Source organism: Neovison vison, chromosome 8 (genome assembly GCF_020171115.1).
Source record: "Neovison vison isolate M4711 chromosome 8, ASM_NN_V1, whole genome shotgun sequence".
NCBI classification, from domain to species: domain Eukaryota; kingdom Metazoa; phylum Chordata; class Mammalia; order Carnivora; family Mustelidae; genus Neogale; species Neogale vison.
Window position 1 is genome coordinate 13,498,672 of NC_058098.1, and position 27,712 is coordinate 13,526,383.

A 27,712-nucleotide genomic window follows, 5' to 3' on the forward strand; every position below is an offset into this window, starting at 1 on the left:
AATCCAAAAGAAAGCAAGAAATTATAAAAAAAAGAAACAAAGAAGAGATGGAACAAATAGGAAAAAAAGATAGATTTAAATTCAAATTTATCAATAATTACATTAAATGTAACCATTTAATGTCCATTTACCTTAAGGAATAAATACTCCCACTAAAAGACAAATATTACAAGACTGGATTAAAAAACTAACTGCATGTTTATTACAAGATACCCCTTTTAAATATAAAGACACACAAAGACTCAGAGCAAAAAATTATAAAAATCCACATGAAGCAAACACCAAATAAAAGAAAGCTGACATAATTTCAAATAGACTTGAAATTAAAAACCACTACTAGAGATTTAGAGGAACACACTGTAATGATAAAAGAATGAAGATATAACAATTAGGAAGTTTGCCCTTCCCAAAACTAATTTGCATGGTATTGACTCTAAAAAGGAATAAAGAGCCTAGATCTTTGTTAGGTAATTCAAGATCTCAACTTCAAACATACCAACAGCAATTCAAACACGTCCTCCTTTGGAGGAAAATAAATAAGCATCACCAACAAAGCCAAAGCAATAGAAATGTTAGTTCTCACAAAGTAAACAGGACCCCGACAATCCTTCTTTCCCGTTGCCAACTAGAACTTACGGGTACTTCTATCTTGCAAAAGCAAAATATTAATCACCAAGTATGGCAGTATGAGCAGTTCAGTGAGCAAACCCTTCCAAAAATTCTAATCGTAGCTCCCATTTCCCAAGCACCCATTCTAAACCAGGGAGTTTCCCCCATCACCTTTACATCACCTCCTTCAAATTCTCTCCACTATGCAAGGAGATATAAAGGTCCGCCCTCTATTTCCCAACAGGTTGACTAAATACAGGTTTAGGTCTGTGCATAGCATAAGCACCAAGGAAACATGACTCATTCCCGTGGTGAACTCATCCTGTTCAGCCATGAGGATCTGAAAAGAAGTTAAAATTTCAGTACACAACAAACCATAAGTGACTCTTAATCTCACAAAACAAACTGAGGGTTGCTGGGGGGAGGGGGGTTGGGAGAAGGGGGGTGGGGTTATGGACACTGGAGAGGGTATGTGCTTTGGTGAGTGCTGTGAAGTGTGTAAACCTGGCGATTCACAGACCTGTACCCCTGGGGTTAAAAATATATGTCTATAAAAAATAAAAAATTAAAAAAAATTTTCAGTACACAGTGAGTTTCGGATTTGAGTTTTATGGGTCGTATTGTTTTATTATTGAATTACATGGAGCAGCAGAGGAAGGAGGCTGATCTCTTTGGTGTTTTGAGGCCTCTGAAGGTCTTAACCTGGCCCTGATTATAGTGCTCATTTTATAGATAATAGAAATAAAACTAATGATCACTCAAAGATCATTTAGTCTAGGGCCAAGAGCTCCCTGCATATATTGGCTTGTTTAGTCCTATGAGGTGGGTAGAGATGAGGAGACTGAGTTTCAGAAAGTGACCTGTTAGCTAATGGGAGAGCCAGGATTCACAACCAGGTGGTCTGGCTCTAAGGTCTGTACTATATATTTTAAATTAATTAATTATTACTGAAGTACAGTTGACATACAATGTCATATTAATTTCAGGTATACAACATAGTGATTTGACAATTCTTTACATTACTCAGTGCTCATCAGGATAAATGTAGTCACCATTCGTCCCCATACACTGTTATTACAATATTATTGGCTATATTCCCTATGCTGTACTTTTCATCTCTGTGACTTATGTATTTTATAATTGCAAGTTTGTACCTCTTAATCCCTTTTACCTAATCTGCCCATCACTCAAGCCGCCTCCTCTCTGGGCATCACATTTGTATTTAAGAGTCTGTTTGTTTTATCTTTTAGATTTCATGTACAAATGAATCACATGTTGTCTTTCTGTGTCTAACTTATTTCACTTAGCGTAATACCCTCTAGGTCCACCCACGGCAAGAATGGCAAGATTTCATTCCTTTTCATGGCCAAGTAATATTTCACCAAGCCCGCATGCATGTGTATCTCACATCTTTATCCGTTCATCTATTGATGGGCACTTGGATTGCTTCTGTGTATTGGCTACTATATTAATGCTGCAATAAAAATGGTAGTACATACATATTTTCAATTAGTGTTTTCATTTTCTTTGGGTAAATATCCACTAGTGGGATCATACAGCATTACTATTTAATTTTTTGAGGAACTGCCACACTATTTTCCACAGTGGTTGTACCAACCTACATTTCCACCAACAGTGCATGATGGTTCCCTTTACTCTGTGTCCTTGCCAACACCTGTTATTTCTTGTCTTTTTGACACTAGTCATTCGGACTGGTGTGAGGTAACCTCTCATTGATCTGTAGATTGCTTTGGGTAGAATGAACATTTCAACAATATTAATTCTTCCAGTCTGTGAGTATGGTACATCTTTCCATTTGTATCATTTTCATTTTCTTTCATCAATGTCTTACAGTTTTTAAGAGTATAGGTCTTTTATCTCCTTGGTTAAATTTATTCCTAGGTATTTTAATCCATTTGGTACAACTGTAAATGGGACTGTTTTGAAATTTTTCTTTCTGTTACTTTATTATTAGTATATAGAAACACAGAAGATTTCTGCATATTAATTTTGTATCCTGCAACTTCACTGAATTCACGTGAGTTCTAATAGTTATTTTGAGGAGTCTCAGGGTTTTCTATGCACAGTCTCATGCCATCTACAAAAGTGACAGTTTTACTTCTTCTTAACTTCTTTTCATTTCTTTTTCTTGTCTGATTGCTATGGCTAGGACTTCCAGTACTATGTTGAATATAAGTGCTGATAGTGGACATCCTCATCTTGTTCCTGATCTTGGAGGAAAAGCTTTCAGTATTTCACCACTAAATATGATGTTAGCTGTGGGTTTTTCATATATAGCCTTCATTATTTTGAGGTATGTTACCTCTAACTGTACTTTTTTGAGTTTTTATCATAAGTGGATGTTGAATTTTGCCAAATACTTTTTCTGCATCTATCAAGATGATAATCTGGTTTTTATCCTGCTTCAGTATTGCACATTGATTGATTAGTGAAAACTGAATCACCCCTGTATTTCTAGATTAAATCCTATTTGATCATGATAAATGATACTTTTAATGTATTCCTGAATTTGATTTGTTAATATTTTGTTGAGGATTTCTGTATCCATGTTCATCAGGGACAGTCCTGTGCTCTTAACCACAGTGTGCAAATAAAACTGGGTCAAAAATTGAACCCAGGGCCCAATATCCACTAAGCCACCGGTCAGAGCTCTGACTCTGTCATGTGACACATGGGTTCAAACTCCAGCTTTGCATCTTATCAGTTGTATGACCTTGGGTGAGTTATGCAAATTCTCTGAACCTTATCCATAAGGATGGAGAAAGTAACAGTACCTTCCCCAGTAGGTTATGTCCGGATTAAGTTAGAGAAGGCATCCACACCGACAAAAGACACCCTTAGTTCCATTCCAGGGAGATACTAGGAACTGTCCTGAGGATCATCTAGAAACCACTGGTTCCTATTGTAGTTTGACAGGCAGAGTTGAATTCTCTTGCAGTTGGTGGAGAGGCTTCCCTCACTCACATTCTACCCCCCTTTTCCCCTGCTCACAATGACCTGAAATAGGAGAACAGCTTATTCTCTTTGCAGGGGAGGGAAGAGAGAAATCAGACAGTCTTAACAACAGAGTCTGGAGGGTGGGAGGAGAAAGACTTAGCTTCTCTTTCATGAAGTCAGGGAAAGGAAGCAAAGGCATGGGATTCATTTACAAAAAATGTTTCCCCCGTTGCATCTTTGCAAAACCCCAATACCCCTGCTGCTTCAGAACCAGAACAAGAGGAGTGGGAAGAAAGAGGCATTCAAAAGCCCCCGCCCTCTGGCCTTCTCTTTGGCCTGCTGCTGCCAGAGGCTTGCACCATTTGTTACCCTTGTCACCACCCCTGTCCCCGGGGACTGAGAAGCACTGAGGGAGCACGGGGCTGCTGGAGGAGCCCAAGAGATGACAGCTGGAGGGTGGGGGGTAGGGAGGACTTCAAAGGCAGTGAAAGATCAAAAGCAGATGGAGGGTCCCAGGCGGGTGGGTGGCTCACCTTTCCACACCCCCTGAGTGCCCTGGCTACCTTGGCTAAGAGCAGTGGCCCTGCCTGCTGGATGGAGAGGACAGATGGCCAGTCGGCCAAGGGGACCTCAGAGAGGGCCAACTCCCAGCATCTTTCAAGGGCTTAGAAACCAAAACCTGCCAACAGCAATCACAGGCTTCTGGATAGACAACAGCTGTGGCCCAAACCTGGACGTTTCTGGCTGCCTCCACCACCTTCATTTCATTTCATTCAAAATACATCTGCTTATCGCAAACTCGCCTCGGCCCCAGTCTCCCCCATCTGGCAGGGGCGGGGGGTTGTGAAGTTGTTCACACCAGAAGCCCAGGACTGTTCCCCCCTCCTCGCTCTCCTTCAGCTCTCACACCCAATCCGTCACCAGGTGTTGTTAAATCCACCTTGGAAACATCCACGGAATGCACTGAGCGATTTCCACCTCCATGGGCATCGCTTGGCCCAAGTCACCACCATCTCTGCCCTGGACAGCCACCACAGCCTCTGTGCCCATTTCCGAGGGGCTAGTCTAGCCTCCATCCAGTTTGTTCTTTCGGCAGCAGACTCAGGAATTCCTGACAGCACAACCCTGAACCTGCCTTCCTCGTCACATCCTTGCTTATAACCTCTGATTGTCCTCAAGGCTTTAGAACACAGCCTTGATCTGGCTTCCCTGCAAGGGAGGTCTCATTCTGGCACACTGGCCTTTCTCTCACTCCATGCTCCCTCCTGTCATGAGGTCTTTGCACATGCTCTTCTCTCTGCCTGGGACACCATTCCCTCCTGTTCACCCTTCAGAGGTCTTAGCTACCATGATCTCCCCAGGCCTTCCCCAAGTGGGGCCCATCCCCCTACACCAGCTTCCATGGGGCCATGTCCCTCTCCGTACACCAGTCACCCAATTTTGGGGGAGGGTTTGGATGTTATTTAATTTTCATCTGTCTTTCTTACCAGACTGTATACTCCCTGATGGCAAGGATTTTGTCTATTTTGTCCACCATTACATTCCCCAAATCTCCTGCAGGGTCTGGTCTTTGATAACTGTTTAATAAATACTTCTTGGAGGGGTGCCTGGGTAACTCAGTTGGTTGGGCATCTGACTTCAGCTCACGTCATGATCTCAGGGTCTTGGGATGGAGCCCCGTGTGTGGTTTGCACTCAGCAGGGAGTCTGCTTGTCCCTCTGTCCCTTCCCCTGCTCATGCTCTGTCTCTCCAATAAATAAAATCTTAAAACAATAAATATTTCTTGTGTAATGAATGAATTGCCATATGAATAAATGTACCCATTCAACCAATATGAATTGAGTGTCTGCTATTTGTGCCAAACACTGCTGGTCACGGCCACTGTCACTACCCTGGATGATGTACACATTTATATTACCTGCCAGGCCCCTCTGGGCACTGAGTTTGAGACCCTCAAGTTTACTCTTCTTCCCAGCATGAGGCCTCCACACAGTAGGACACAGTCAGCAGAATGTGGACATTGGATGTTACCGTCCCCAACCCCCACCCTGCACTGGCGCATCCCAGAAGCTCCTTCCCCAATAACACAAGGTGTCTGTGAATGACGGTTATTTACTATTAAGCTCTGCCTGGCTGTCATGCCCTTGGCAGTCCTGCTGGCCCCCTTCTTAGGTGTGTTCCCCAGCTTGACTGAGACACAACCGGTATATTGTGCAAGTTTAAGGTGCATAATGAGATGACTTGATACGTGTATATATTGCAAAAATGATTCTGGTGGTCCTGCTTTGAGATTCAAAAACAGGAGGAGAAAGTGGACATGCCCAGAGCCACAGCATGGAGGAGGAGTGGTGACAGGGAGGGAGCCGTGGGGGTCCTGGCATTTGGACTTGGTCTTGGGGTAAGAGCATGTTTTCTTTCCTTGGGGGAACTGCGTCTCCCCCACTCTCTGTCTATGTAGCTTGGGTGGGACTGACATTATTAATAGGCCTTGAGCTGGCAATTAGCATCTCCTTCCCCTCAGTCTACAGGGATTGGCTCAGGGATGGTGGTCACATGAGCCAGTGGGGCCAATGAGAGGCCCAGGATGGACTGTCAGAGAAGAGATGCTCTTTCCCACTGCACGTGACCCCTGGGAGGTGTCTACCTGGAGCTCGTGGCAGTCAGGGTCCCCAGACTCCCTTCGAGTAGCATGGTCTTAGAAGATTATGACCCCCATTCTGGTACCTGTGCGCCCCATCCTCAGCATTCAAAGTGAACGGCAGAATAGGAGTAAACTGTAAGTTTAGTCACTGAAATCAGGGGCCACTGTCACTGTGCCACAGGCAGCATCCATGGGGAATGACCCCACGAGCTGCCCTGGAGAGGTGACAAGCCCTTCCTCCTGTCCACATCTCCCTCCCCCAGCCTCTCTCCCTTACAGTGGGGAAGGTGTCACTTAATAGTAAGTTGTAGGGGGCTAGGGAGCCCTCTCTAGTGAACAGGGGGCGGTCTCCTTTGCAAAGGCTAGAAGGAAGGCTGACGAAGGAGGGCACAGCAGGTGCTGAATCCAGCCACTGGTCCATTCACTGAGCTGGGCTGTCCATCGTTTAGACCCATGGACTCTATTTACCTTGCATATCAAGAAAGAAAGATGGCTGTTTATTCAGTAATTGACTTCACCTAATTTTCTGGGAAGGCCAGGAACTGTTCTAGGCACTGGGGGTACAGTGCTGAATGAGACAAGCTCCCCGCTTTCCACATTCTAGAGTGGGAGTTTGTATCCGGTCTCGGGTGGAATTCATCAATGGGCAAGACCCAGAGAGCTGGGACATCGATCTCATCGTTGTAGGAATGTGTCTCCTCCTGCTGAGAAGATAACTGTATGACCTTCTCTTAAGAAAAGATTTTAACGACCAGGCACTATCTCAAAACATCTGTAAATACCTTTAAAAATTTCAGATAAAATTCAAATCGCCTTTGGCCACGATCTCCCACCAGCTCTAGCCATAGTTACTGATGGGATGAACAGCTCTGCAGACCTGTTCCTAGTCATGAACCCCAACACCCACGTGTTTCCTTAAAAACACATAGTATCATTTTGTCAGTGTCATTGATCCATGTATCCTGCTCCCGGACTGTTTTCACCCGAGTAATAAAATAGCTTCGCGCTCATTCAATGTCACAATACAGACATCTAGCCTATCCTTTTTAACTGCTGCATAGGATTCCCTGGTATGTCCACACCGCAGTTATTTGGACCACTCCCCAAGTTTCTCAGGTTTAATTATTATAACTAAATGCTACACCGCCTGGGAAAGGCCCTCCTGGGGGCACATGCCCACAGTTCTCTGGGAGTGATTCCCCGAAGTCAAATTGCTGGCTCTAATCACAAAGAACGTTTGCAAATTACCCCGCAGAGTGGCTGGTTCAATTTATGGCCCAATGGCCATGTCTCGTCGTCACACGCTGCACGGTTTCTACCCCCTGATCTGAAAGCTTTTTATCCAAAACTCTCTTAGGAAGACAAACAATTTCAGCAACCCGCCTCCACTGCCCCACTGTTCAGCCAAGCAGATGAAGTTCTAGGGAGTCGTGTGTCAGAAAGGAAAACCAGCAGTGCCTGGGTGGCTCAATCGGTGAAGGGTCTGCCTTCGGCTTGGGTCATGACCTCAGGGTCGTGGGATCAAGTCCTGCATCGGGCTCCCTGTTCAGCGGGAAGCCTGCTTCTCCCTCTCCCTGTCCTCCTCCTCCCGCTTGTGCTCTCTTGCTCTCTCTCCCAGATAAATAAGTAAAATGTTTTTTAAAAAAAGAAGAAAGGAAAACCAGCCTCGGTCTGGCATCTTAGTCCCAGAACAAGCTCTCTCACTCATGCTCTGTCAGTTCATAAATCCTACGAACTTGGTGCAGAATAAAAATGGTTGATGGGATAGTTTTACGATGTTTCTCTCATTCCTGATAGCATGGGAAAACAAGGGCTTACTGTTTTCATAATCCAGTTTTGCTATCCATGGGCTCTTTTTTTAAACTTTTTATTTTGAGAACATTACAGATTTAGAAGAAGTTGCAAAACACAGTGCAGAGAGGTCCTGGGTACCTTTCATTCAGTTTTCCCAGGTAATTCCACCTTCCATAACTCCAGCAACACATCAAACCCCGGACATTGGCATTGGGGCTGCGTAAGTGTGTGTGTAGCTCAGCGTTGTTTGTTCACACACGTAGATACGTGTGACCACCCCTGCAGTCAAGACAGTGGGCTATGTCATTCACCACAAAGATACAACTTGAGTTCTCCCTTCACAGGCATGCCCACACTCCTCCCCAGATCCCCAAACTCCCTTAACCCTTGGCAACCCCGAATCCATTCTTCCTCTCTGAAATGTCAATTTGGGAATAGTAGTAAATGGAATCATACAGTGTATGATCTCTTGTGATTGGCTCTTTTGCTGTTAACACGACTCAAGTTCAGATGACTGCATTTCATAATGCGTTTTCCAATATTTACTAGGCCCACAAGGGACAGCCTTCAAAAAAGCACCCAATGTGCGGTGACAGAGAGACGACCACACACGTTCTGCTGATTTCGGGTTGGGTTTAGCAAAGCCCTGGAGCAAAAAGGCAAAACTTTATAGAATATTTCTCATGTGGAGCCATTAAAAAAAAAAAAAAAGCCCCAACCCACAACCAACAAAACAAGGCACGAAGTAAAATACCAAGAAGTCTCACTGTAAGGGAAGGCCCGCCCTTGCCAGTGATGGCTGGGGGACATCAAGGGCTAGAGGCCATGCGGAACCCCAACGCCCCCTCCCTGCCCCTCCAAGGCAGGCAGCAAGCAGCAGGCGAGAGGCAGCATTCCCTCGGAGGCAAAGACATTTGCTTGTGAATATGCCATCCTTACCCACCAGCAACGCTGTTCCTCTCTCTTGTACACCCAACCACAGCACACCGCAGTGACCTGGACCCAATTTGGACCATGGAGAGATGCGTTTTGATGCTACAGAGTTGGACATTTTAATTTGGGTGAAGGGGAATGGGTGGGAGAGAAACACTGGAGAAAATACTGAAAGCTGAATTTTAGAATATCTTCATTTTACCCAAATCCTTATTTGTGCCCCCAAGAAGCTGAAAAATAGTTAACAGTTCACAGTTCACACAGTCTAGAAGCCAGGCATTGTTTTGAGTGCTTTCTGTGTTTGCGATCACTCAATTTCCCCAACAGTCCCTATGAGATCAGCAGAATGAAGATCCCATTTCATAGATAAGAAAAGCGAGGACAGGAAGTTTAAGTCACTTGCCTGAAATCAGCCGTAAGTGGGAGTGATGGACTGAAAGCCAGGAAGTCTGACTCTGAACGTTCCCCCTCCTGCCATCTGCCATAGACTGCAGCAGATGTCTTAACATTAATCTTTCTTAATGACTGTGATCTCTAATTACATCGTTACCCTGAAATTGAAGGGGCCATGCACCGATTCCTACTTTTTTTTTTTTTAATGTTTTTCTTCTCGTTTTGAAGTTGGCTCAATTTTATGCCATTTCATACAGTGAGGTTTCTTTTCTCTCTCTCTTTTTTTTTTGGTCAGATGGTTTCATGGTAAGGGCTAGAAGTTTTTTTTTTAAGGAAAAATCCCAAACATACGCAAAAGCAGACAGAATAGTAAAATAAATCACCGAGCACCTATCAGATTCAACATTTTTCAAGATTTGACCATATGTGTCTCTTCTAAGTTTTTGATTTATTTTTCTCTTTGGTGACGTCAAAGCAAATTCAAACTTGATGTCTCTTCTCTCTGCTGTACTTCATTTAAAAATTTGGACACGTTCACAATAATTCCTCGTGCCTTCTTGAACACAGCCCATACCCAATCTTCCCAACTCTCTCCACAGGCCCTTTTAATGTTGGTTTATAAGATTCAGGATCTAGGGCTCCCTGCTCCGTGGGGAGTCTGCATCTCCCCCTGCCCCTCCCCCTGCTCCTGCTCTCTTTCTCTCAGATAAATAAAATCTTAAAAAAAAAAAAAAGATTCAGGATCTAGGGTGGCAGGACAGGTGAAATAGGTAAAGGGGGTTCTAAAATATAAGCCTCAGGTATAAAATAAATAAGTCATGGGGATGAAAAGTGCAGCACAGAGAATACAGTCAGTCATAACCGTAACAATGTTGTATGGTGACAGATGGGGATACACTTATGCTGGTGAATGTTTCATGAACTACATAATTGTTGAATCACTATGGTGCACACCTGAAAACCAATATAATAGTCTTTCAGCCCCAGAAGATTCAAGATCCAAAATCCATACATTTTGTTTGCTTATTATGTCTTTACATTTATTTACTTTAAAATAGCTCCCCCCCCTTTTAAAAGGATTTTATTTATTTGAGAGAGCGTGTGTATGAGTTGGGGGGGGGTTGGCGAGAGAGAGGGAGAAGCAGCAGACTCAGCTCAGCAGAGAGCCTGACATGGGGCTCGATCCCAGGACCCTGAGACCATGACCTGAACTGAGGGCAGATGCTTAACGGACTGAGCCACCCAGGCGCCCCCCGCTTCCCTCTCCTTTTTATACAGAGTGGAAGAAACTAGGTTAGTTGTCTTGGAGAGTATCTCGTGTTCTGGATTTTTGTTTGCTTCCCCACGGTGTTGTTAACTTATTTCTCTTTCTACCATATTTCCCACAGAATCTCTTTAAAATACGAGGATTCTGATTAACAGGGGAAGCAGAAAAGCTTCCGAGTGGTGCTGAGCTCTTTCCGCGACATCACATCACAGGAGTAAGTTGTCCGGAGTCTCCTTCCCACTAATCCTAACACAGGTCACACACCTGCTTCTGCCATTACGGAGGCCCCCGCAAACCTCTGCCGTGATGGCTTCAGCCCACTCATGCTCATGGCCTGAACTGATTATTCCATTAGGGTTTTAGAAATGTAAAAAAATCTATTTTTAGAGAAGAGCATTACAATAACAGTAACACATTTATTTAGCAACCTATATTCTTGCAAATTGTCGTCACAGATCTTTCTTCATGCCCTTCCCACACCGGCCCACGAGCCAGCGGGAACCTAGATCAGTGGGATGATAAGAGAGGCCCCCTTGAGTGCCCGGGAGCTTGGGTTCAAATCCCAGCTCTGCCTCTCACTGATGGTATGGGCTCTCGCTTGGCTTCCCTGCCCCGAGTTTCTCACCTGTTAAATGGGAATGCAGATGGCCCCGTTGGCCTAGGGCTTTTTGAGGATGAATGACTTGCTACTTGTCAAGTTCTCAGAACTGAAGAGAAGCCAGAGCGAACTCTCTTCTCCACCCTTACAAGTGAAGCCAGGGCCAATAAGTTGAGTAAATGGCCTCAGGTCCCACAGCTAACAATAGCCACAAGCATCAGTCTCGTTCCTCTGCATTCCATTGTCTCCATGGGATGTCCTCCTACATTTTGAAAATGGTTGCAAATAATTAGGAAAAACATCTTTTGGCCATAATGGCTCAGAGTAATACCTACACAGCTTCCTAGAGCACCTCATCCACGGCCCCATACCACGTGGGCCCTAACACCCCTCCAGCTGAACCTCCTGGGGGCTCTGTCCTGACTCCCTCTCCTGCAGGGATGCTATCCCTTTTGCTACAACTCAGACCTGGTGAGTTAGTTCCCATGTCATGGTTTTGTACATGCTGTTTCTTCTGCCACAATTCCTCTTCCCCAGATCTTTTCATGACTCATCTCTTGCTTTGTTTAGGTGTTCTCTCCCTCTTAAAGGTCACCTCCTCAGAGATGCATACCCTGATCATATTATCAAACCCATTCTTCAATCTTTCCAACCGCACCCTCACCTTCTATCTTCTGACCCTGCTATATTCGTCTTTACAACTCTTTTTTCAGTAAAGATTTTATCTATTTATTTGAGAGAGAGAGAGAGAGCATTGGGGTTGGGTGGGGAGAGGGAGAAGCAGACTCCCCGCCAAGCAGGGAGCCTGATGCAGGGCTCGATCCCGGAACCCTGAGATCATGACCTGAGCCGAATACAGATGCTTTACCAACTGAGCCACCCAAGCGCCCCTCATCTTTACAATTCTGACCGATATCTTAAAACACACTATATATTTATTTGTGCACCTTCTGAGGGGAGGGCGACTTTGTCTTCTCACTGCTACACCCTTAGTATTTAATACAGTAACTGAAATTGGCACTATAGCGATAAATGAATACTGTAACGGCCCTCCAGCCTCACAGGGTCATACACAAGGACCATGCATGCACTGGTTAGCAACAGCATTTTTTATATTTAATTCTTTCTACAAAAGAAAAAAGAAATATTGGCTCATGTTAAGAGAGTTGAATAGATATATAACTTAAAAAGAGAAGACTTCCCCCCGACTGGTCGGTACTAACCATCATTCACAGTTTGGGGTATGCTGTGGCAGAGTATGTTAGGGGGTCCCCAGTATTCTTTCTCTTCTCACCTTCTTATACAATAAAAGAATTCCTGATCCCTAGCAGGGCACGCAGCCACCCAGAGGGAATTTCCCAGCCTCCTTTGCAGTGAGGCTGAGGCCACGTGCCTAAAGTTATGGCCAACAGGATGGAATAGAAAGCGATGCATTCAGCACGCAGGGCACAGCCTGAAAGGAATCGGGGGAACCTTGCTTGACCTTTTTCCCGTTCCTACCTGCTGCAAGACCACGTGACAGGGAGCCATCCTGGACCACGAGGTAAAGGGCGGCACATTCAGAATGGTGTAACAAGATGGAAAGAGTCTGGGCCACTGCTGACCCCGCAGAGCTGAGCTGCTGTGTTAGTCCAGACTTTTATAGGAGAGAAAAAGAAACTTTGGGGCTAGTTATGCCATTATGACGGGTATCTGTTACGAAGAGCCAAATTTACATTTGAGTGTATCAAACAATCTATCATCTCCTACCAGATTTTCTTCAGTGCATTTATGGAGGTGTATGTGTGTGTGCAGCAACTTAGTATTATGATGCATTTTAAACATACACAAAAATACCCAGGCTCACCCTACAAATCTCCTTTGCCCATTACACAGCCCCAACAACAGCTAAGTCATGGCCAATCCTATCCCATTGTCCACTCCATCCACATTTCCCCCTCACAGAACTTGGAAACAAATCCCAGCCATAATATACTTTCATCTATAAACATTTCAGTATGCATCTCTCTCTCTCTTAAAAAAAAAAATAAAAAGACTGTTTCTGAAAACATAGCCACAATACCATTATCACGCCTACAAAATTCTTTCATATCACTAAAAGCAGATATTAATTTATTTTAGCAAAAACGATGTTGTATATTTGTTTTCCCATTTAAAAATACACCATGGACAATTTTCTACGCATAAATCCACCTAACTCTTTATAGTATCTGCGTAGCATTCCATGGAAACAATGTACCAAAGTTTATTTTAACCATTTCCCAAGTGATGGACATGTAGGTTATATACAGGTTTTGTTTTTTTTTTTCTTCTTAAATTTTAATGGATGCAATGAAAACCTATCTCAGGATTTCTCAGCTTTGGCACTCTTGAGATTTTGGGTCTGGATGATTTTTTTTTTTAAGATTTTATTTACTGGGGCACCTGGGTGGCTCAGTCAGTTAAGCGTCTGCCTTTAGCTCAGATCATGATCCCAGGGTCTTGGGATCGAGCCCTGCGTCAGGTTCCCTGCTTGGCGGGGAGTCTGCTTCTCCCTCTCCCTCTGCTGCTCCCCCTGCTTGTGCTCTCTCTCTCTCAAATAAATAAAATCTTTAAAAAAAAAGATTTTATTTACTTATTTGAGAGAGAGAGAGAGAGAGGACACAAGCTGGGGAAGGGGCAGAGGGAGAGTCAGGCTCACCACTGATCTGGGAGCCTGATGAAGGGCTCTTTGCCAGGACTCCGAGACCATGACCAGAGCCGAAGGAAGGTGCTCAACCAACTGAGCCACCCAGGCGTCCCTGGATGATTCTTTTCTCTTTGGGGCTGCCTGCGGATTGTACGCAGTCTTGCAGCAACCCCGGCCCCACTCCTCACCAGATAATAGCAGCACACTTCTCCCCATTTGTAACCACTTAAAATGTCTCCAGACATTGTCAAGTGTCCCTTGGGGTCAGAACCACCCCCGGTTGAGGACCTCTCCTCCAAATACTTATATCTACACTTAAACAAGTAGAACACTCCAATTTCTACAGCGGGGGCCAGGAAAGAAATGGAAACTAAAGAGTTTTCAAAATGGTGGCCCTTGAGAAAAATACATTGATACCCACTCTGGATTTTCATAAGTACTTTAGCTGTGCTTCTGTCGTGCTTATGTGAAAGTCTGAGAATGGATTCTTTACAAGGAACTGCAGTTAACGTTTGCAAATTTATCATGTCAACCTAAGACCCCTTGAGTTGATCTGTTTTTTAACATCATGCCTCAAATCAGCAAACCTGATGGAAGAACATGAGATATATTTTACAAAACTAGCTTACAGATTGGAACAATATCCTAATTTTTATGGTCCAACATTCAATCAGTGATAGGGTTATATTTCAGGGAACATGCATGACTTTCTTCATCCCCCTTCTCCCTCACATTTAATAATAAATTGGATTATAATGGTACTTGTACAGAAAAGGGGGAGGGACTTCCAAATTCTAACTGAAACCTAAACTCAACAGCATTTAAGCACCCACCCTCTGCTGAGATCTGCCTTTGGCCAAGATTGACTATCCAGCCAGAACCTTCTGGGAAAAATATTAAAGCCTAAAAGGGTGCATCGTGGGGCTAAAACAGGCCAAGGGGATTACTAAAACAGATTTGAGGCTCCCGAGTAAAGCTGGCCCAGCTCACAGCAGGCCTAAAGAAGCCTCAGGATCTGTAATTTCTGATGTTGGTAAAAACACAGCTATAGGAAAAATAAAGTAAAAAACAAAACAGTAAAAACAAAAAAAAAACAGTAAAAACAAATTTTACAAAGGAAGAGCAGAACGAGAGAAACCTTGAGAAATCTAAAAAAATTGTTTTATAGATATTCACAAGGATTTAAGACTTATTCACTCAATAAATACTACAGAGCACTTACTATGTACCTTGCTCTGATCTAATTCCTGAGAATCCAGTGAGGGGCAAGACAGATGGCAACCCTGACTCCAAGAGCCAACATCCTAGGAGATTTCACGGTGGGATCATAGAATTCACTCATGCTGATAAAATCCAGCTAGCAGGTCAGACAGACGGACTTCTGAGCCAGATCTTTACATTATGAAAGAGCTCATCAGGCACCAAGCACCACATTAGGTGCTTTACATATATTCGTTCATTTTATCTTCAAAATAAAGCCTGAGGTAAATAATATTATGTCCTTCTACCTATCCCACACACACCCATTTTACAGAAGAGAAAACTGAGGGCCAGAGAGATTACACAACCTGCACAAGGGTACAGAGCTAGCCAGGTGGCCGGCGGTAACACATCTCTTAGAGCCGAGGTTCTCAGTGGGCGGCCATTTTGTCCTCTGGGGGTCACTTGGCAAAATATCCAGAGACATTTCTGGTTGTCACAGTTGGGTAAAGCACTACTGACATTTAGTGAGTAGAGAGGTCAGGGATGCTGCTAAACATCCTTCAGTGCACAGAACTGTCCCACAGCAAAGAATCATCTGACTCAAAAGGTCCAAACTGCCAACGTTGAGAAACCCTATATTAGAAGAATGTTCTGTTCGGGGTGGTGGGGTGGAGGGGTAGGGGGCGGGGAGCTTTCCAAACTGTGGGGGTTAAAAACAGCCAGAAAGCCCGGGTGTGGTTCTGGTTCAGCCGTACAACAGGGGCGAAGACAGGGGCTGAGAGGATGAAGTGAGATACAAGGCTCTGCAGAAAGCCTGGCCCACTCTCCTTCCACACATGGCAACCGACTGCATAGACATGTGCTGTCCTATGCACAAGATGGCTGGTGACGGTGGCCTCAGAGGGCCAACAGTGCCAAGCACTTCTGCATATCTCTTGGCTTTCCCCTTTGGTCACAGATGTCACAAAACACAGCTCCAAGCACTATGACTTGACATGACCCTATCCCAAGCAGGAAGGTGGGGAAGCAGGGGGCACCCTCCGTAGGCTCCCCTCATTTTATCTTAGAGGAACGTCTCTAGCAGCTTCTTCCAGCAGACTGACCCTTACGCTTCCCTGGTGAGCACTGGATCATGGTAAAGGGCCTTAGTCTAATCGGCCTTCATCCTTTTGGCCTGAGCACATGGCCAACCAAACAAGACCAGGCTCTATTGCCCCGGAAGGGGGCAAGAGCTGTTGGCTGAGCTGAGGCATCCCCTACAAGATGACACTGGCCAAGTCAATCTTCCGGAAGTCTGACACAACTGCAAGCCGCAGCTGGTCCTCCAAGTGCCAGCAGTCATTCATAGTGTGGCCTTCCTTGGCACCAGACACTGTGCTGGGGGCTTTGGTGACCTAGCCCCCGCCACTCTCTCCCAACCCATCTCTCACTCTGCCACTCAATGACGCCAGCTTTCTACCTGTTGCCCCTCCAAAGCAGCATGCTTCCTGCCACCTTGCAGTCTACACACCTTGGGCTGTGCTGTCCCTCTGCCCTTGATGCTCATCTCTCCCTGAACCCTGCCACCTGTAGGTTTCTGCATAAATAGCACAATGCCACTGCCTCCAGGAAGCCTCCCCTGACCACCACCCCTGCCACACTCTCCCTTACTGGAAGAGTCTTGGCTGCATCTTGAATTTTCATTCAAGGCATTTATTAGCACTGCACTTAATAATTAGCTGATTATTTAGTTGTATAACACTTATCTCTGTAGTTAGTAGTTAGTAGCCACAAGCCAGTGAAATGTGAAATGTGGCTAGTCCAAACACACCCCAGATCTCACAGACTGTACAAAAGGCAATACCCAAATAACGCATTAATAAACTTAAAAAATCCTGATTATGTATTGAAATGATATTTCTTAATATATCGGACACAACAAGATGTATTACTAACATAAATTCCCCTTGCTTCTTTTTGTATTTTTTATGTGGCTACCAGAAAATTTAGAATCACACATGTAGCTTACATTACATTTGTACTGGACAGGGCTCCTTGAGAGCTTAGTACACTCCACGAGGACAGAGATCCTAACTAGATTTTTCCTGCTCTCTCCCTGGTGCTTAGAACAGTGCCTGGCATGGAATATCTGCTGAATAAATATTTGTTGAATGAATGAATAAATAAAATCTAAGAGACTGTGAGAGCTCGTCTCATTCGTATCCCGGTTGTCAAGAACAGTGTGTTTGTATACGGCGTTTTAAAATTCTCCCAACAATCACCAGGGACTATATCCATAGAAATACAGTTCTTTCACCTGCCTAATCCCAGCCAATAGGGGCCCCAGCTTTCTCTCCAGACACAGTCTGTGAACACAGCTAGTGCCCTTGCTGTCTTAGCTGACTCCACACCCCAAGAGGGGAGACGGGGCTTTGAGAAGGCTCTTAGAAAAGTCAACAGACGGTGGCTTGGGAAGTCTATCAACCTTGACTGGACAAACACGTTCTAGAAGGGCCACTCATACTTGCAGGGAACAGCACGGCGGACAGGAGCCAAGGCGGGCAAAGCTGTGCCAAACAGGGAAGTCAAGAGGCCAAGGCCAAGAGTGTTTGGGAGGCTGAACAAGCCTGGGCCTGACCCAGCCAGGTGGGGTCACCTGTCGCCTACAAACGCCAAAGAAAACAGTTCTCGGTGCAAGATGTGAAGAAGGTACCCTGGGTCACACTCAGGAGCTACGCAGCACGGCGTGGCCGTGTCAGGCTGTGCCTGCAGCACTCCCGAGGCTCGGGGGTGCCCAGGGACCTGGACGGCCCCACCGAGCCTGAAGCCCCATCCTGTCCACTGCCGTGGGTCGGAGGCAGGGAGAGGGGATTAAGGATTTGAGAGGCGAGGAGAGAACTTAGACTTGGCGTCTTGGCCCCCTTTGAAAAGATATTGTTGCTTGGGGCACTGGGTGGCTCAGTGGGTTAAGCCGCTGCCTTCAGCTCAGGTCATGATCTCAGGGTCCTGGGATCGAGTCCCGCATCAGGCTCTCTGCTCAGCGGGGAGCCTGCTTCCCTCTCTCTCTCTCTGCCTGCCTCTCTGTCTACTGTGATCTCTCTCTGTCAAATAAATAAATAAATAAAAATCTAAAAAAAAAAAAAAAAAGATATTGTTGCTCAAGAGTGAGCTGGCTGGGAGTCGGAACCCCAGTCTTGGCGCTTGTACTCCTGTTTGACCCTCAGCAGCAGCACCTATCTCCTGAAAGGGGTCCCCAGAGCAGGCTGGGCTCAGGGCAAGTCCCTGACCTAGAGCGCCTAGTGACAGAAGTCAACCCTTGGTACCTTGCCTCAGCAACCCAGAGAGCAAACGGCAGAGGCGGGACTCGAACCCTGGCAGCCGGAGCCGCCATTCTGCTCACCGGTTGTGTGGGTTTGAACCGCAAATCCACTCCTTACTTACTCCGTCAAGTGGGGGGATGTGCCCAGCATCACTAACTGTCACCGATCTGGCATCTAGCAGTCCAGTGGGCCACTGCTCTGAGCGCAGTGCTTGCTGAATGCTCTGCTCATGGACCCCACATGACAACACTCGGCTATTACTACCCCCTCATTTCTAAGTCGGGCAATTTGGCTCCCCCATAATTGCCACAGACACCGGAGAACATGGACTCTGGAACCCCAGTGCCCGGTTGGAGTCCCAGTCCTGCACCTTGATGACCTTGATTGGGCAAGTACTTTATCCCCTTTGGGCCTCAGTTTCCCTATCTATAAAATGGGGATAATAGCACCCACCCAAAGGGTTGTTGTGAGGGTATCAAATTACTTCATCGTGGATAGCATTTTTAGTAGAGTGTTTCACAAACAGGAAGTGTTCCCCAAAACCCACAAAAACAAAACAAAAGAACCCAATATCTGTTGTGCCTGGGCCACAGGAAAGGTGACAAGTCGGGGCCAGGGAGGGGTGGGAGGCAGAACCTGAAACTCGGCCTTTCAACCCTCTAGCTCCCCTACTCCCTGGCATGATTGTGGGGGCCCGCATATCTTCAACAGCTACCTGCAGGCCTTCTGTGTGCCAGAAACGACTTGGGTCTCATCCTCACTTGCTGAGGACCCACTCTGTCCCCTCCTGCCCTGCCCCCCCATCCTGAATCTGTTCTCCATGTACTCAGGAGTGAGATTTTTAAACATAAATCTGACCTTGTCATGCCCCCCACTAAAACCTTTTTAATGGCTCCCCACTGCCCTCAGGCTAAATTCCAAACTTTCACAGGGGCTAAAAACAGTGGCTTTCAAAAATCTTTGAGACTCACATTAAGAAACACATTTTACAATGCAGTGCAGTGTATACCTTTATAAAACTTGAAATAAAAGTTTCAAGAAACCACATTGACCTCATGTGGGACACAGACGGGTATTTTCTATTCCATTGTTTTTTTTCCCCCCATGCTGGCTGAGGCCCACCAAAGTGATTTCACGACCCACCAATGTGTTAAGACCTATAGTCTGAACAACATTGATTTAAGAATTCTCTGACCCAGGCCCCAGCAGCCCTTCAGCCTGGTTTCTCCCCCACGCATTCTGGCAGCCTAAGTTCTGGTCATGCCGAATCCTCCGGCATCATATTCCTTCTTGCCACTGGGCCTTTGCACATGCTCTTTCTTCTGCCTACAGCACTCTCCTTGCTTGTCCATTTGGCTTAACCAAAGGCAACTTCCCCATCCCTGGACCATTGCCTCACTCGCAACTTCAAAACATTGGGGAGTTTTGTTTTGTTTTTTAAACCAATGCCCAGGCCTTATTTCAGATCAACTGAATCCAGGTAATTTTGGGCGGGGGCGGGGAGGCCTGAACATCAGCAATTAAAAAAATTCCCCAGTGAATATGAGACCTAGAACCCTTAGGCTGAGCATGTCCTCCTGTTTTATTTTCTCCAAACTGATTTTATTTTTCTTTCCAATCTGAAGTAGCTGTGCATTTATCTGTTTGCTTGTCCTGGGTTAAATAAGCTGAGCGGAAGGGGTCTTAGATTTTTATGCCCCTCTCTCTTCCCCCAGGCCTGAGGAAGGTGACTCCACACTTGTTGCTAATCTCAAAGCAAACCCCCAAGGAACATAATGGAGATGAGAAGTCAGCCTTCTGAAGGCACTTCCACAGCACCTCCTGGGACACTGGTTTTCTTTCCAGTAGCTGCCAAAATGCTCCCTTGCTTAAACCTATAAAATACACGTCAAATCCAGCAGGCTGTGGGGTGATCAGGGAAGATCCTAGCACAGGGGTTGGCAAATGTTTTTGTAAAGGGCCAAAAAATATTTCTGTAAATATTTCAGGCTTTGTGGCTCACTCTCTCTTTGGCTGCTGCTCAACTCCATGGCTACAAAAGCAGCTACATCTAAATGAATGGGCACAGGTATGTCTCAATAAAACTTTATTTACAAAAGCAGGCAGTGGGCCAGATTTGATCCTTGAGATGTAGTTTGTCTAGTTCACCTGAGTATAGGGCTTAAGGACTGGCAAATCACCTAACCTCTTTGTGCCTTAGTTCACTCATCCATGGGAATCATAAAAGTACGTAGTTCATATGGTAGTAGGGAAGATTAAATAAATTAATTTACATAAAACACTCTACACAGTGCCTGGCACGTGGCAAACACATCAGTACATCTCAGCTACATTTATTATTACTATCTGGAAGCAGACAGTCCCGAAATCGAATCCCAGCTGTTTCTCCTACTAGATGTGTCCTCAGACAAGGTGACTCTCCCAGCTGTAAAATGGGATAATAATAACAGGACCCACCTCCAGGGTTGTCAAGGGATGAAATGAGCAAATTCACAGCAAGTGCTTTGCTGCAGTACATAACGGGAGCCCGACAGCCAAAGTCAATGTTATCACTTCCCAGACTGATACTGCCAGAAAAACAAAGCAAAACAAAACTTGGGCGGATTGCAGCTCCGGCCCTGAGCTCAGGCTTCCTCACTTCGCCTGAATCTTCCAGATGTGGCCAGGGGAACCCTATTGAAAGTTGTTTTCTTGCAACCCCTTCGACAAACCCCTTCTGGAGATTTCAGAAGGTAAAGAAAAACACTGGGCCAGCAGTTTCTGACATTCCCCCACACCACCCCTCTGCACACGGAACTCCTGTTGACATTGATGGGACAGAGAGGCTTGGAGACTCAAGAGAGAAGAGATGCCCCTGATGGCAGCCAGGTGCTGGTGGCGATTGTGTCCCCAAGGGACATTGGGCAGTCCCTGGAGACATCTTCAGTTGTCAAAACTGGGACAGTATGGCATCCACAATGCACAGGAGAGCTCCGTACGACAAAGAACGACCCAGCCTAAAATCTTGATAGCGGGGAGGTTCAGACGCTCCGGTCTAGCTGGAAGGGTCTCATGGCACACAGTGACAGGCGCAAATGCAAATCGAGAGATCTTTGCGACTCAGTCAGATCTGTTTTTCAGATGCACTGATGTCTTCCACATCTATTTCCTGAGCAGCTACTATGGGCTGGATGGTGTGGGATAAATGAGAGTCCCTCGCGGGAATGTTTGTGCTTAGTTCTACAGTGTGGCTAGCTTTACGTGAACGGTCAGTGGAAAACGACCCATGGTCATGTGTTTCTCATAAATATAGAAAACACAGACGCAGCCTCATCAAAAATCATGAAGTCTTATTCCAACCAGGCATGGCCTGTCTCCCAGCCCAGTCACCTCTGTCACCACTGCGATGGTCCTGGGAGGTCTGTGCCCTGCCAGGCAACATTTGTGGGCGCTAATGATTAGGACCTGCTACCTTCCGGGCCATGTCCGGTCTGCTGCCTTAGGAATTGGCTCATTTTTACAGTGAAATCCTGACAAGTCGGCATGATTAGCTTTCACATTGATAAAGGACTAGAAGCGTGGAGAAGGAGGTAGAAGGGCAGCGCTCTACAGGGCAAAGAGCCCACAGCAGGTCTTAAGAGCATCACAATGTCAGAACAATGCAGCAATCCTGGTTTGCGGTAACTGTGGTAGCATCTGTCGTGGGCTCCGTCCATAAGACATGGGATTCTTTTTTTTTTTTTTTTTAAGATTTTATTTATTTATTTGACAGAGAGAGAGATCACAAGTAGGCAGAGAGTCAGGCAGAGAGAGAGAGAAGCAGGCTCCCCACTGAGCAAAGAGCCTGACGCGGGGCTCGATCCCAGGACACTGAGATCATGACCCAAGCCGAAGGCAGCGGCTTAATCCACTGAGCCACTCAGGCGCCTCAAGACATGGGATTCTTGAGACAGAGATGTTTCTGTGTGCACTGAAACTGGGCTCTTCTTGCTTCTGAACACATATCTAGACTACTTTCCAGGTTATCTCAAAGTTAGGGTCAGCCTAGTTCTGGCCAACAGACCATGGGCAGAAGGAACATTCACAACATAGAAGCCTGGTCTATAAAGACTCTAATGCTTGGGGCGCCTGGGTGGCTCAGCTGGTTATCTACCTTTGGCTCAGGTCATGATTCCAGGGTCTTGGAAGCAAGCCCCGCATCAGGCTCCCTGCTCAGTAGAGAGCCCACTTCTCTCCCTCCCTCTGCCTGCAGCTCTGCTTACTAGGGCTCTCTCTATCTCTGTCGTTTATTTATGGTATTGCTAGAGAAAGACAGCATAAATAAATAAATAAATAAATAAATAAATAAATAAAATCTTTAAAAAAAAAAAAAAGACTCTAAAGCTTGATTGTTCTTTCCTCATCTGCCTGCCGATCTGAATCACCTCTGAGGCCCTAGAGGGCAGTGAGCTACCGAAAGAAGGAGCCTGAGTCCCTGGTGGACCACATCAGGACAAATGTCTACCAGGAACACTGTTGCTGATCTGCATGTGAGTGAGAAATCAGCTGTTATTGTGTGAAGCCCTGAGACGACAGGATTTACTTGCTACAGCACTAACCGATACTGATAATCTCTCCATATGATGGAATGTTTTGTGGCCACTGGAAACGATTAGTAAGAGTTATACCAGTAGTCCTGAAGCCCGCTCAATGAATGTCACTTAAATATGGAAAGACAATGCTAAGCATGTGTAATATGCTCTTTACCAAAACAAACAGTGATTCTTCTTCCTCCTTCAAGCCCTCCCACCCACCAAAGCAAAACAAAAACAAAAACCCACAACAAAAAAATCCCCCAAACCCCCCAAAATAAAAAATCCAAACAAACCTCAAAACCAATTCAAACCAAACCAAAATCCATCTGTTTAGGAACATGTGAATATGGAGAAAAATGTGGAAGACTAAAAGGTCACAGGTTGGCAAACAATGGCCCAAAGGGAGGCAGATAAGATCTAGATGAGCTGGCACGGAAAGATGTCCACAGGATACATGCTACCTATGATAGTGTGCTATTCCTTACGGTCACATATCACAACAGGTAAGCTAGGCTGCACAGTTAGTTGTAGTGTATAAAGTCTGGTCCAACTTTGTGCAAAGAAAACCACATGAACCTGTAAGATAATTTCCATACATATTATGATTCCCATGGAAGGCAAGCGGGAGCACCCATCCAACAATGGACAGTGCTCATGTTGGAAGAGGGAACCTGGGAATATCCACTTCTGTTTATATGTCAGTGTCATCTTATTGGTTCATGATGGGCGTGTTAATTTCTCCTGTATCCCAAATAACCAATGAAGAAAGAAAAATGTTGCAAGAAATTTGAACCTGAGAGTATAAGGGTTGTTGCTGGTGATATGGAATTTGTTGAGGTCAGTTCTTATACCTCTTCTGTTTCTCAAAATGCCAGGCTGGGGCTTGCCTGGCAAACAGTAGGTGCTCATTAAATGTATGACAACTACATGGACAAGTGTTGAAGAAAATGAATAATGCAACAAAGAATGACAAGAAGAGAAAATAAAAGGCAAAGCCCTGCTCAGCCAGCGAACACCAGAATGTCCACCAGGGCTGAGAAAGCGCCCACAGGGTGTGCTGACATTCTAGTCTGACCTTTAGAATCACCGAAGGTACTGTTCTTGCTTCTTCCTCACCCCCAAATCAAGGCAAACCAACAAACAAAAGAACCTAGAATAAGTCCTCTGCCAAAAATCTGTGACCCGCAGACCACAGTCCAGCCGCCCCTTGGCAGGGCGCGTGCCTCATAGTAAGAGCCTAGCGTCATCGGAGCCCGCTGCCCTGCGAGATGGCTGATGTGAACTCAGCTCTGCTCCAGGCTGAGAAGGTGACCACAAAGAGAATGAGGTGGTGAAACACTGGAGTGTCTTCAGTCGCTCCCCAGCTCAGCGAAAGGAGCACTGGTCCATGTAACTGCTGCTGTGTTAACACAGGTCACTCAGCAGCCTGGTATTGCTGGAGAAAGGCAGCATGGAAATCACATGAATGTCTTCCCTCAAAGGGAGCTAGCTGCCCAGAGCCTGTTTGCTATGCAGATCTTTTGTCTATAAACCACAAGTCAAAATAAGTTGGGATTTAGAGAGAAACACAGCTGTGTGGGGAGCGGGATGTCTCCTTCACTATAAGCTCCTAAATTTATGGATTATATTTTTTTTTTTAGTTGTTCTCCTTCTTTCCTTCCTTCCTCCCTTTCTCTTCTTCTTTTTCTTCTCCTTCCACAGGACTTATTGAACTTTTACTATGTGCCCAGCATTCTTCGAGATTTGGGGGATGGAACAGTAAACAAAGTCCCAGTGCTCCCAGAGCTGACATTCTAGTGGGGGATATAGACAATGAGTGGAGGGGGCACACAAATATTCCAGACAGGATGACCAGGGATGGCCTCTTGGTGACATGTAAACCACTTAGTCCACTTGATGTGGACTAATAAGTAGATGTGTAGAGGAGGAAGGGAAGAGCAACCAGGCAGGGCAGGATGTGCAAAGGCCCTGAGGTGGAAATGAGCTGGGAGTGTCTAAGGAATAGAAAGCTTAACAGAGCAGCTGTAGTATGGTGGGTGAGGGCAAAAGGGATGGGGGGAACACACTTCAAGATTTTTTTATACATACTACCTATGATAGTATCATATTCCTTCAGGCCAGGTGTCACAACTGGATTAACATAGTGTGGTGGCTACTGACACAGCTTGTGGGCCCCTTCTACTCACTGGGTTAGCTTAAGGGAAGTTACTGAGGGACCTCAGTTTCCCCAAGTGTAACACAGGGTTAGTAGTAAACCTGCCTTGGAGGGTTGTCATGAAGCATAAATGAATTAGTACACATAAAGCATCAAATAGAGGCACATTACTAAATATTAGGCAAACATTAAGCTATTATGATTACTCAACTATCTCTTTACCTTTTCCACATTTTACTATTAGAAATAATAGTATTAACACTTTTTTTTTTTTTAAACAGAGTTCCAGGACTTCAAACATTGGGTTTCTTAGAATGGGAGGACACTTGAAGATGGAGTGATGTAAGTTGCACAAAACTGAAATAGAATGAATCGGAGATATTGACGAAGCCCCATTTTCTGTACACGGAGACACAGAGTGACTCCTTTACCTTCATTGCCCTGGGGACATGGCTGAAGTTCTGCGTCTTAAAACAACTGGTAATGCAGCTTCTTCCATAAAAGTCTTAGGATGCCCCGTGTCCACCCCAGCAGGACTGACATGGCGTGGGGTTCCTGCAGGGTGAGTGTGGGTACCGCCTGCCGCAGGGGCGTCAGTGGGGCTGGACAGACACGGCTGGGCCATGCTCAGCAGTGGGAACTGGGCTTCACCTCCTTTTGGGCACAGCTTTTCCGTGTCTCACCCGCACCTTCAAACAGGCGTTTATTGATGACTGTTTCAATTACTGTGCTTGCTACATGCCACGCGCTGTGTTAATTAAGCCCTTCGCACCCATAGTGGGGAAAAGCACGAGCTTTGGGATCAGACTGCTGGGTGTGCACCCCGACTCTGGCACTCACCTTACACAAGCCTCTCAGCCTCCCCATCACGCTTTTGTGTGTCATGTGAGTACATAATTCACTGGGTGGTTGTGAGGATTCAGTAAATGAATACATGCACATCTCTTAGGACAGTGCTTGGCTTTCGGTGAGCCATCAGCAAATGGTAAACACTATGGTGGCCTCATTCAATGTCCTGGCAACTCCATGAGGTGGGTGCTATTCTTAGCTTCCACTGCACGGATGCAGAACAGAGGCAAACGGAGTTGGTGACCCTCGCCCAAAGCCATGTGGTGAGTCAGTGGTACAGCCTGAGGTTGAAACCAAAGCCATGGGCTTCACTTGTAACTTCTCTGCGGTACGTAGACAAATGCACAGAAGTCTTAAAGTGGATATCAACTTCACACTTGAAAATATCAACTGTTTAAGCCAATCATAAGCAATCCATTCATCCAATAAATATTTGCTGAGCACCTACTGTGTGCCTGACGGGAAGTGCTGGTGGAGCCACTCACACCATCTATCCATGTGCAGCGTAAAGAGCGAGCCCCAAACAGTGGAGAACAAAACCAAGTTCAGAGCCAGAAAGCAACTGAAATCCTGACTGCATCACCTGAGCCCTGATCCAGCTATACCTGAACTCAGCCCTAGTCCTGCACCAAAGTGTTAAAGGAAATGACAAATGATTCTTCTGGACAGACTCTTGGAGAGCCAATGTGTGAATTCTGCAGCTTCAGTCTCCAGAAGACCAATGAAGGACACGGAGCAGGAGCAATAAATAAATGTCTGCTGACTTAAAGTTACTCAGATTTGGGGTTATTTGTTACGCCAGAAAAGTCAAGCCAATCCTGACTGATACTAATGGAAAACATGAGAGTGTATTGCATATAATACGAGTAAGTATTATTTCTAGAAACTTTTACTTATATGCGTGTTTTGTGTGGTGCTGGTCGTAGGGGTGTGTCTTCTGTGTGCATGTGTTGTTTTCCTTTTTTATGTTATTACAAGGTTGTCATAGATACATTTCTGAGATTCCTGATCAAAAAGGGTTTAAAAGCAGTGGAAAAAGCTTTGTGTCCAGTAAAGAACATCTAAAATATTGGGGGGACTAGATGAGAGAACTTGGGATCAAAGACCTAAGGAGACGAGTTTGAAGGGGTTAGTTTGTATACTCTGTGTATGTGGGGGAAAAAAGGGATGCTTTCCAGCCATTCTCCAACTCTCTAGGGTGAGGGACATTTTCTGTGAAGAGCCAGACAGTAAATACTTTAGGTTATGGGGGCCAAGAGGTCTCTGTCACAACTACTCAACTCTGCCGATGTGAGCAAGGGGGGAGTAGCCACAGACCGTACAGAAGTCAGTGGGTATGGCCATGTTCTAATAAAACTTTATTGACAAAACAGGCAGGTGGCCAGATTTAACCTGTGGGCCATAGCCGGCTGACTCCTGCTCTAGGGGATCAAACAATGAGGTAGAATCAGGCTGAAATGTAAATATGACTTTACATTTTAGATCCATGGAAGAATCAAAGATGAAATCCTATTAGAAGAACAGAGCTGCCATCATCTACATTAGGATGAGGAAACTATGGCCGTGGGCCAAATTCCAGCTGCCATCAGCTTTCATAAATAAAGTTTTATTCATTTGCTCGTTTTCTGTGGCTGCTTTCCTGCCATGACACTGTAGTTGAGTAGTTGCAACAGAGAACAGAGACTGCAAAGCCTAAAATTCTCCAATCTTGCTCTCTACAGAAAATGTCTGCTCATGCGTGCCCCGGGTCACGTTCAAACAACGGTGTACAGGGGCTTAAGGTGGACCCAGG

General features: G+C 45.5%; 1 protein-coding gene across 4 annotated transcripts in view; it reads right to left on the reverse strand.

Annotated features, from left to right (window-relative positions):
• The window catches only part of EYA2 (EYA transcriptional coactivator and phosphatase 2), a 273,242-nt gene that overhangs the window by 196,091 nt on the left and 49,439 nt on the right, over positions 1 to 27,712 (reverse strand). Inside the window, exon 1 of one of the 4 annotated variants that reach the window (XM_044262908.1) lies at positions 637 to 704. The exons of the other annotated variants lie outside the window; for them this stretch is intronic. The gene's annotated coding sequence lies outside the window, so the exon portion shown is untranslated. Of the gene's footprint in view, positions 1 to 636; positions 705 to 27,712 lie in introns of those variants that run through there. 4 annotated transcript variants of the gene reach the window in all.